The sequence below is a fragment of the Lygodium microphyllum genome, chromosome 6, assembly GCF_053477565.2.
Source record: "Lygodium microphyllum isolate KBCC chromosome 6, Lygodium_microphyllum_v1.1.10, whole genome shotgun sequence".
In the NCBI taxonomy this organism is placed as follows: Eukaryota; Viridiplantae; Streptophyta; class Polypodiopsida; order Schizaeales; family Lygodiaceae; genus Lygodium; species Lygodium microphyllum.
Genome location: NC_141140.1, coordinates 20,249,703 through 20,259,892, shown reverse-complemented (window position 1 = coordinate 20,259,892; position 10,190 = coordinate 20,249,703). Strand labels below are relative to the sequence as shown.

At 39.0% G+C, this 10,190-nt stretch overlaps 1 long non-coding RNA gene across 1 annotated transcript; it reads left to right on the top strand.

Moving 5' to 3' along the window:
• The first annotated feature begins 401 nt into the window (after window positions 1–401).
• On the top strand, window positions 402–2,184 carry LOC148034351 (uncharacterized). The gene is made up of 3 exons (XR_015691197.1): window positions 402–499; window positions 1,901–2,052; window positions 2,145–2,184. It is a non-coding gene; the product is annotated as an uncharacterized LOC148034351 (long non-coding RNA).
• Window positions 2,185–10,190: the final 8,006 nt, after the last annotated feature.

Below are 10,190 nucleotides of genomic sequence, written 5' to 3'. Positions count from 1 at the left end.
CGAGCGGAAGTTGTAGAGGAGACAGAAGGAATCGAAGAGGTGATACAACGGTGGTAGGGAGGGGACGAAGAGGAAGCTGTGAAGTCGAAGAACGCGGCAGCCTTTTAAGGATCATCGAGTGCTGCTTTGAGGGACGTCCAGGTTCATGCTTCTTTGTTGCCGGACTGATCTACAATTCAGTGATGATTACCAACTTTTCTCGGCAGCATTAAACTAGATTTTCGTGTGATCAGCTGATCATCATCGCGTTGATGACTGCGTGTGGTAGCATCTCCCTTCCTGTGGGTCGCCCACTTCGCAATCATAGCAGACTGTTGGTGCTTCTGTATCAGCATGTTGGCCTTTGCCCCTTGCGCTGTGGATCTGCACTTTGGCTTCGCGCTGCACACTGTAAGATGGGGGAAACACAGACTCAGACATGGATCCGCTGAGGAAGCACCACAAAGTTTGAAGCAGAAGTGATTGACATTCCTCCAACTCCGAGTCATGGTGAAGGAAAGTATGCTGCCTTTCCCTTCTCGAACATTGGGGTTTTGCTCCTTAACAAGTACCTGTTGAGCATCTATGGCTACAAGTACCCCATATTTTTTACCATGCTTCACATGTGCGTATGTGCTGTATACAGTTATGTTGCAATAGCATGGCTAGAGATTGTGCCAATGCAGTATATCTTGTCAAAGTAGCAGCTTTTGAAGATTATTGCTCTTAGTGTCATCTTTTCATTTTCTGTAGTGTGTGGCAACACATCCCTGAGGTACTTGCCGGTATCTTTTAACGAGGTCAGGTTTACCAGGTTTGGAAAACAGGTTCAGCTTTCTGAGGGAGAGATTAGGCAGCTTTGCCAGTATTCCAGAGACATCTTTCAAAAACCAAGTTGTTGAGTCCTGTGATACAAGAAGTTTCTTTTGGAGCTGCTTTTGTAGAGCTCTTGGAAGTCTTCAAATGAACAGTCACATCTGTTTTTCGGGAAAGTAGATATTACATATTCAATTTGTGGAGTCCTATATTAATGATGCAATACAGTTCTGTTTGTTGGTCATGGATGGTGATGCACAATCAGATCATTATTTGGAGTCCTCTGAAAAATTCTTCAGCTAGCTGCTGTTTAGAATCACTTCCAGAGTGGGCTTTCTTGCTTCTTGGAGTTTCATCCAAGCAATGCTTTTGGGTCCTACATCCAAGCAGATACGATCCAAAGCAGGAATGTGCCCCAGTTCTCTTTACAACGATTTTCACTACAGTTGCATTTATATTGGGAGCTTTGACGTCCATAGTGTCGGGATTTTTGGGCATGATGATCGCAACATATGCGAATTCTTGCACAACTTTGGAAGCCAGAAAAGGGATAGGCAAAGTATTCAAAATCGCCTTCCAATCAGGTTCGGTGATGGGTTTCTTACTTGGTGCTAATGGCCTCATAGTTTTATACATCACTATAAAACTGTTCCAACTTTATTACAAGAATGATTGGGAGGGCCTTTTTGAGGCCATCACTGGCTATGGGCTTGGACGCTCATCCATGGCTCTATTTGAAAGGGTTGGAGGTGGAATCTATACCAAAACTGCGGATTCTTACTTGTGGTAATACTTGGCATGAAGCCCATGATGCAGGGATTCTTACTCTGAGCTTTGGAGTTGTGGCCCTCATGGGTGCTAACATTAATGCCATTCAAATTCCCCTTTTGGAATTTGGTGGTAGAGACTGTCTTGTATATATATATGATGTTTGCAGCTATTGTGACTTGTACATTCATAGTCTGTCATTCCTTTGTCAACATGGTGGTCATTTAATTCACTTTCAAAGTCCATGTTTTGGAGGTAGATATATATTTTTTCTTATGCTATTGAAGAGTTTGTCTTATAGAGTACTTCTTTGAGCACGCTTGATTTTTGAATTTAGGTACTTACCTATAGATCAGTGGTGTTTTGCAACATAGAGGCAACAACAATGGGATCAAGAGTACACATTATCATCAAGAAATGGCTTCTCGTGGCATAGTTTATGATATGGATATTGATCCATACAACAAGATAGCAGTAACTGTTGGACAGGTTGGAAGTTCTTTTCATGGAAGGTTACCACAAGTTTTATATTGAAACATGATTGGCTAATATGTTAAGTTATTTGTCTTGTATGGTTTCAGGATAAGAAGCTGAATATGCTCAATCTTGCTAGTGGGAAGTCTATAAGATGCTTCAAACCAGAAGGAGAAGTTGGTGAGCCCATAAAAGTATGAACAATGAATTCCTTGTTTTCACCTGCTCAATTTACTGTCAGATGGTGTAAAGAACAGGGCAAAAAAGGTATGTGTGTTTTGATGTTTTACGAATGGTGCATAAGATCAAATTGATGTTGTTTTTACAAGGATTTCTACTCTCTTCAAATAAGAAAGCTCAATATAATAAGGATTGAACCTTGTTCTTCTTAAGGTTGACCACTTGAAGATAATTGGCAAAGCCACATCTCTTTATATCTCACTTTTTCTGTCTATAGATTTGCTACTTTTGATCTTTAAGACATTGGGTTTGTGTACAATATTTGTCATCATAGTTTCCGATGTCTTTTGCCCCTTTCTGTGGTAGGTTCGCATTGATCCTAGTGGGTCATGAGTAGTTTGATCACATTCTTATAAGAGCATGCACATGTATGACATATCAAATGGAAGCATTTTATCCCTGGGGCAAGGTCATGCTGAACTAATAACATGGATAGCTTTCATGCCTGATTGCAAGCGGCTAATATTGATAAGTTTAAGGTGGCCTTTAGAGTTGTATATATGCTGACCTTGGCTTCTTTACTATAACTTTTTCACTTGGTGATGCTAATTTATGGTTTTCAACGAGTGGAGAGAGTTGCATATTTGTTTGGAGGCTTCCTAATCTTATGACTAAGATGATGTGGAAGTGCTGTAGTTCTGACTCAAAAGGGCAACTAAACAATACTTCTTTAAACCCCTTGAGACGTGACAAGTCTCAGACACAAGAGTTGGATGCTTCTGGTACTCTTGTTACTACTGGACCTCAGCTTCCAAGCAATACAACTCCTGCATTTAAGTTTAGTGTGTCCCTGTTGCTGCATTGGGCACATGCCAAGGTTGCAGAGACCATTCTAGAAAATGATGAGGGTGAATCAGAAGATTTAAGTTTTTGTTCTTTTGAATCAATATGGGAGGCCAAAGTTTGTAGTGCAACATGTTTTTGAAATACTAACATCAACATATACGTTAATAGGAATAAATATGGAAACTCCAGCTGAATTTTTATGATGCCTTTGGTGCCCAAGAAAACATCTTGCTTCAATATGATGGTTTAGTTTGCCTCTAGGATTTCCATATGATGGTTTAGTTTGCCTCTGGGATTTCAAGTCTGCAGCATTGATAGCCAAAGTCAGAGCAACAACTATATCCATGCCGAAAGTGGGATTCATGTTGCTTCAGATGGAAGTTTTTTTGTTACAGCACGTGCTAATCACTTGAAACATTGGACTATCAGGTCAAATGCAGGACATCAATGATCTGGAATAGGCTCAGGTCTTGTCCTAGATGGGAGAAATGTTAATCTTGGTAGTCTGTGTGAAAATTCTTTTGCGGTAGTAACATCTTGAGAAGATTCATGAGATGGAGATGTCCAACCGGTTTATGCCTTGACCTGCACAGGCATGCCCAAGTAGGCTTTAACGAACTTTTTCTATTTGGCACTGTTCTCAATTCTGCTACTAATTTAGTATAACTAGTGAATTGAGGATTGTGGTTGACACATATGATGTTCAACAAGAATAGTATGCCTTCTACATTGTGAACTTGCATTGAAAAAATGGGTTAATCTTAAGGTATCCTCTGATATGCAAGCAAGGATCTCTCTGTGGTTGCCTATCTGCAAACATAAACAATAGTTTCAGCTACTTGTTGCAGGTTCGACAAGGCCATGGTTTAGCCATTTCAAGTTTGCACATTGCTTTTGCATGCAGTGATGGTATTGTGCAGATTTTCATGCTTGAGTCTCTTGCATTTACTGCAACTTTTCCTTGACCAGCGCCATTTGGATTCCATGACTTGATAGATACAAACACATGCTCCTGAGTCCTACCTTGCCACACATAATGTAAATGGGATCTCATATCCTGATGCTGTTGCTTGTCAAATTGCAACATCGCACAAGCTTGGTAAGTTTTATTTTGAGATAGCATTAGTGAGTCCTTACATTGAGAAGAAACTTAAAGCTGTTAGGTGTAAAGTGATTCATTTTTTGTAATACATTAGTCAGGTTTCTCTTCAATCACTATTTTTACATCAAATATTTTGGTTCTTCCAGTTGTTGTATATGTTGATCATAGTTTCTTTGTTTGGGATATTGAGAACTTTTCAAAGGTCAGGATCTCTATTCCGTATTGTTCAGGCCTATGCTTCTTAGAAGTTGTTAAGTTCTCTATTGAGTGGAAGATTAATGGTATCTGTAGCCTCTTTAACACTGTCTCTTTTGTGACCTTGGGAGGGTTTGTAGTGCTATTAAAGAACTTGTAAGTAACAACTTAAAAATGCTTGGGACATCAGAGGACATATTTGAATGCATTGCATGTATCCTCTTTGTCATAGGTTAGATCTGGCATGATACATAGCATGTATCACTTCTCTATTGCTGAAGTATTTTTGAAAAAGGCCATGGTAGTTATGCATCGTAGTTCAAAAGAATCATACTCTATCCTCTGATATGGTCATGTGGGGAATCTCCCCTAGCACACTCTACCCCCCTCCCTTGTTGCTTATAAGCACATATCCCACTCATGTGTTGATGAGTCACCTCCTTCCTTGAAGGAAACATGGACTGGAAAGGAATCACCTCATATTTAGACCTAGTCCCACCCTCCCGATTGATCAATGCCAAGTTTGGATTAGTTTTGGGTTGCATGAAAGTGTATCTTCCATGTTGGGTTGTTTTTCACCCATTTTGGGTTGTTTGGGGGCAGATCTGAAGGATAACTTAGTTGTGAGTAAGGGATAGGTGCTGAAGCTCTAGGATAGCAGGGCAACTTGATGTTGAGTAGATTCTAGGGCTGCAAATGACAGGATGCCCTAAAAACGAGGTTATTGACAAGTGTTGGTGCAGAAATTAGGATTTCAGACAATGGAACCCTAATAACCAGCAAGTGACCTTATTTTTTATCTTTGAAACAACAGAGGTTGCTGTTACAACACTTTCTTGGTAGCATATTGAATTTCTCTCTCTCCTCTACTATGTTCTGCCTCATCTTAGTAAATTTAAAGATATTCAACATTGTTTTGCTGAAATCAAGCCTTATTATTGCTGTAATTAGGGTTTTTTGTTGTCTCAAGAAGTGCACCATTGAATATTGGCCATTCTCAGTTTTGCTCACCTGTTTGAAGGTGGACAACTCTTATATGCTCTTGGAGGTTTGGCAACAATGATGGGTTAGTGGCTTCTTTTGCTTGGCTGGCAAGCATTGGAGAAATATAATCTTCAAGTTGCACTTAGTGTATAGTGGCTCATGGTGCAAAAACAAGTTATAATAAAAGATATAGTCATTGGAAGATTAAGCCTAGATAATGTTCATGTAGTAGAATAGGGACAATTTGGATTTCACATTATAGTTTGCTACTTAATTGGCAAAAATTCTATTATTCACTTTTACTTTATTAAAATCACTTTTTAAATAAAGTATTTTTCTATTATTATTTATATAAAAAATATTAAAATGGCATTCTATGAGATTTGATTATGTCATTATATGCCTCCTATATGCTAAGTTTATATAATAAAGTTACTACATAAATGTGATATCTTATAATTTCTTATATGGTAACTTTTTCGATGAAGTTACTATATAGATAATGTCTATTTCTGAAGTTACTATATAGTAAATTTTTAAATAAAGTTACTATATAGATAGTTAGGATAATAAACTTCCTATATAGTAAGTTAACCAAAAAAAGCTTTCTATATGGTAAGTTAACTAGAAAAATGTTTCTATATTGGAAACTATGTTTCTAGATTGGCAATCTAGTAAAGTTTGATTTTTCCTATATTAGACTCTTTCTAGTTATGTGAAAATCTAACTAGCAAATTCTCTTTTTTTCCCTATATAGTAAGTGGTTTAGAGTTTCTTGTGCTAGAAGATCTTGCTGTGGTAACAGCCAATGGAGATGAGCTCAAGTTCACTTGGCATAACAAGTGATCCGGGTTTTTTACAACCCGGATTATTACCACAAAAAAGCCCCTATCAAGAGCTTACCATATCACTTTGGGTTTACTCTTCAAGCACTAGGTATGTTACATTGCTTCTCGATTATGATAACTCTAGCAAATGGGGGGAACAAGTTCTTAGAAGGCATGTCAATGTAAAGGGTCAAAGGGATGGTTATCTTAGTGAAGATGAAAATAGATTACACCTAGGAGTTGAGTGAATGCATAGATTTTTTCAAAGGACTAGCCTCCAACTACACATGGGCTCCGTCTGCATCACTAAGATTTGGAATCTATCACCATCATTAGAGGACACCTCACCCTTGCACACAAGTCAATATCCACATCATGGTGTCATTTGGATCTTGTACAAAAGCTTACAAGCATGGACCCCTTTTGTCACATGCTTATATGTATTTATATACATATGGGATACTAAAGTCAAAGCAGCTTTTGGAAGCCCTTTTTTATAATCTCAATAACTCCCAAGAAAAAGCGAATTTCAAGAAAATTCTCACGAAGGCTGATCGGTTTCGACCTGATCTACAAAGTTGCAGAAGAAACTTTTTCCAAATTCCTCACAGATTTGAAGTTACAAAGGTGCAGACTGCTGGCTACATGCAATTTTCTTCTCTCTTTCACCACACCAACTTTCCACTCTATCCTTCTTGTAAATATATTATAATAATGTGCTTTGGGCACCCACCTCTTGTAATCTAGCTCAATTTCTCTATTTTGTCTACCACCACCCTTGGCTTCTTGCATGATGACCAAGGTGGGGACTTGTCCCATCCACTATGCTCCATATTTTCAAAGATGCCATACATCATCTAGGATTATGTTAATCAAGAAGATTAGCTTAATCTAATCCCTCATGGAGGCTATATAAAGAGCCCATGGAGAGAAGGAAGGAGGAGAATGACAAGTCCATGAGAGCATTTTAGAATACCCTCATCTCTTTGAGGGAAGCTATGAGTGAGTTCTTTTATTATGTAGCATAATGGCAAGCTTCTTCTACCTCTTCTCCTCTTGTCTCCCTCTCCTCTCATCTCTCTCTCTTATATTTCAATATGGTGTCTAGTACATATATTCTCTCTTGTAAATTTGTGTCTTGGTTCTCTTGATTCTCTTTGAGAAAATGGATGTCCTAGCCCATCCTCCCTTTGGCTAGGTGGTGCCCCTCTTTAGTTCTCTTAGTGAGGATTGGAGGTTGGATGGGTAAGAGGCAACCCGTTCATCATTTCAGCCCTCAATAAGCATGTTGGCTCCACATGGCGAGGTGGCAGACTAGATAGGATCTATGCCACCCAAGAGCATGGTGGTTGGGTGGAGATACCAGATACTGAATGCTTAATGAAATCATGGCCTCTGATCATATTCCAGTGATGGCTGCATTCAGAGTTCTTATGTTGGCAGGTAACAACAATGGTCCTCCCCCCTTTCGTCTAGATGTCTCCTTTCTGAGCGACATTCTTTCTCTCGAAGTTGAGTAATGTAGGGGAACAAGCCAGGGACTCCCTGCTCACCCTGATTTTAGATGAATAAAATATCAAGAAGCCATCACAACTACCGTGAAGGACCTTGGGAGAAGTAGAGAGCTTCAGCCAAAAGGTGGGCACAAGAAGATGCTCGTAAGGCACGTACTGTTGTGTTAGCTTCTCTTACCAGCAGGCCCGATGATGAGATTATGCAATGCTGTCTCAAAGATATTGAGACATTACGTAAGCTACAAGAAGAAGAAGCTGTCAGCACAGCTAAAGTACAATTGAAGGTGATAGCCTCCAATTTTGTCATCAAAAAGGCTAAAAGATTTGGGATCTACATCGACAAGTTATTCACTTTATCAAAAATGTTTGTGATATTGTATCTAAGTTGTACTTCATTGATATATATTTTTACCATTGTAAATGCTTGGCTTGGAGCTATAAAAGCCATTGCATATGTTCCTTGATTTTAAAAACCTTAGGAATCTTGCCTAGAATACATGCAACACATAAGGGCTCCAACCTTAGTCTTTTTGTATGGTCAAAAATATTTGATTTAATAAAGGTTCAAAAGGGTGCAATTGGGGTTCTTGGGGAAAAGTGGTTGAGGAGGTTGGAGCACGGCAGATTGTGGTGCCTCTTTAACTTCCCTCTTCCCTCTTTTCCAAACTCTCTTTGTCCATCCTTCTTCTTGCTCTTCCTGTGTGCTGCAACTATGGATCTTGAGTGTGTAGAGGAAGAGGAGGAGCCTCCTGATCTTGTTTCTTGATTGGTGAGGGTGTGTTTTGAGTCTTTTGTGTGTGTGTATTCATGGCAAGAAAGGCTTGTTTGCAGGTTTCATGGTGAGGAGCAAAGCTCCAAGCATATACTTTGCTACTCGGTACCCTGGCTTTGTGCTTGTTTGAGTGCTGGGTGAGAGCCAGTCAGAAGGGTTGGTGGGAGCTCTTGGGGAACAGAACCAATGAGTTCTATTTTTCTAAACTTAAGGCTAAATAAAAAAAAGAAGCAATCACCTGCATCAAAAATCAATAAGGAGTATTGATCTCGGATGAGCACTCCATAGCCAAAGACCATTTGGCTGCAATAGTGGGCATGGAGACCATCCACTCTCCCTAATTGTGACTGGAGGCTGCAAGTCTTTTTGAGAGAGACTTGTGTCACCTATTAAGGCCGGATGGTTGGTCTTGGACATGTGTTTTAGTCTAGAGGAAATTAGGGAAGCTATCTTCTCAGCATGAAATCGGGGAAGTCTCCAGAATCGAATGGTTTACCTGTTGAGACCTTCCAGAAGTTGTGGCCTAGGTGTGGGAATTATTTGGTTGGGTTGCTCAATTATATCATGCAATCTAGATATATGCCCCCTGTTATGAATCAAGGTGTTATCAAGTTGGTTCCAAAGTTGCAAGTTCACACCAAAGTCTCTAGCTAGTGACCATTGACAATGCTTAACTTCTCCTACAAAGTTCTTGCTAAAGCAATAGCCATGCAAGTCAAGGATCTGTTTTCTAAGGCCATTCATGAGAAGCAATATGGGTTTGTCCATGGTAGACGAATACATGATGCAGTGCTGAATTTTATTTCCACACTAATTTTGATGATGATTTCATACTTGCAACTTCTTCACCTGATACTTCACAATTAACTAATGCTTTGTTAGGATATACTCAGTGTTGGTTGATAGATTTAAGGGCTTCCTTTCATGTGACCCCTCATAGAGAGTGGTTACACTCCTATCATAGTTGGTTGATTGAATTTGTTTGTTTGGGTAATGACGTGGTACTAGAGATAGTTGATATTGGTGATATCCAGGTTTAGTTTGGTTCGGGTTGTATATTTACTCTTCATGATGTATGTTATGTACTGGCTCTCATGAAGAGCCTTATCTTTATTGGCACTTTGGATGATGTAGGCTACGTAGTTTCTTTTGGTGATTCCTCATGGAAGATTACCAGTGTGAATCTTGTCATTGTACACGTCATTGTAATTTCACATATCTTTTTGGCATCATCACCTTAGACATGTTCTTGAAAGTAATGAAAATGCTTTCTTGTTTGCAGTATCTTTCGTCTCTTGATTATAATTGTTGAGTCTTGTGATCATTGTTTATATAGCAAGTAGACATGTAATACGTATAAAACTCCATATTCGGGATTTTGGGAATTTTCCATCAATATGGGAAAACCAAATCAAAATGGATTTCATGAATTTTGGGAATTTCATTAATTTGGAACTTGGTGCAATTAAACATATTACTGCTGATGGTTGTTTTCAAGAGATTGAAAAAAACTCAAAAAGGTGGTGTTAATAAACACCTTAGTTTTAATATCCTTGAAATATTCAAGGAAAATCTTCAGTCGATGGATTCGTGTAGACTTTCTTTAGCCTTCAATACAACCTTTGGGGGAATTTTGATTTTTTTGGGAGATTTTGTACCTTTCTTCATCCAAGAGAAGACAATGCTATCTATTGTTTCCCATCGTTCAGGATCTTTTTTGTTGCACATCCAAT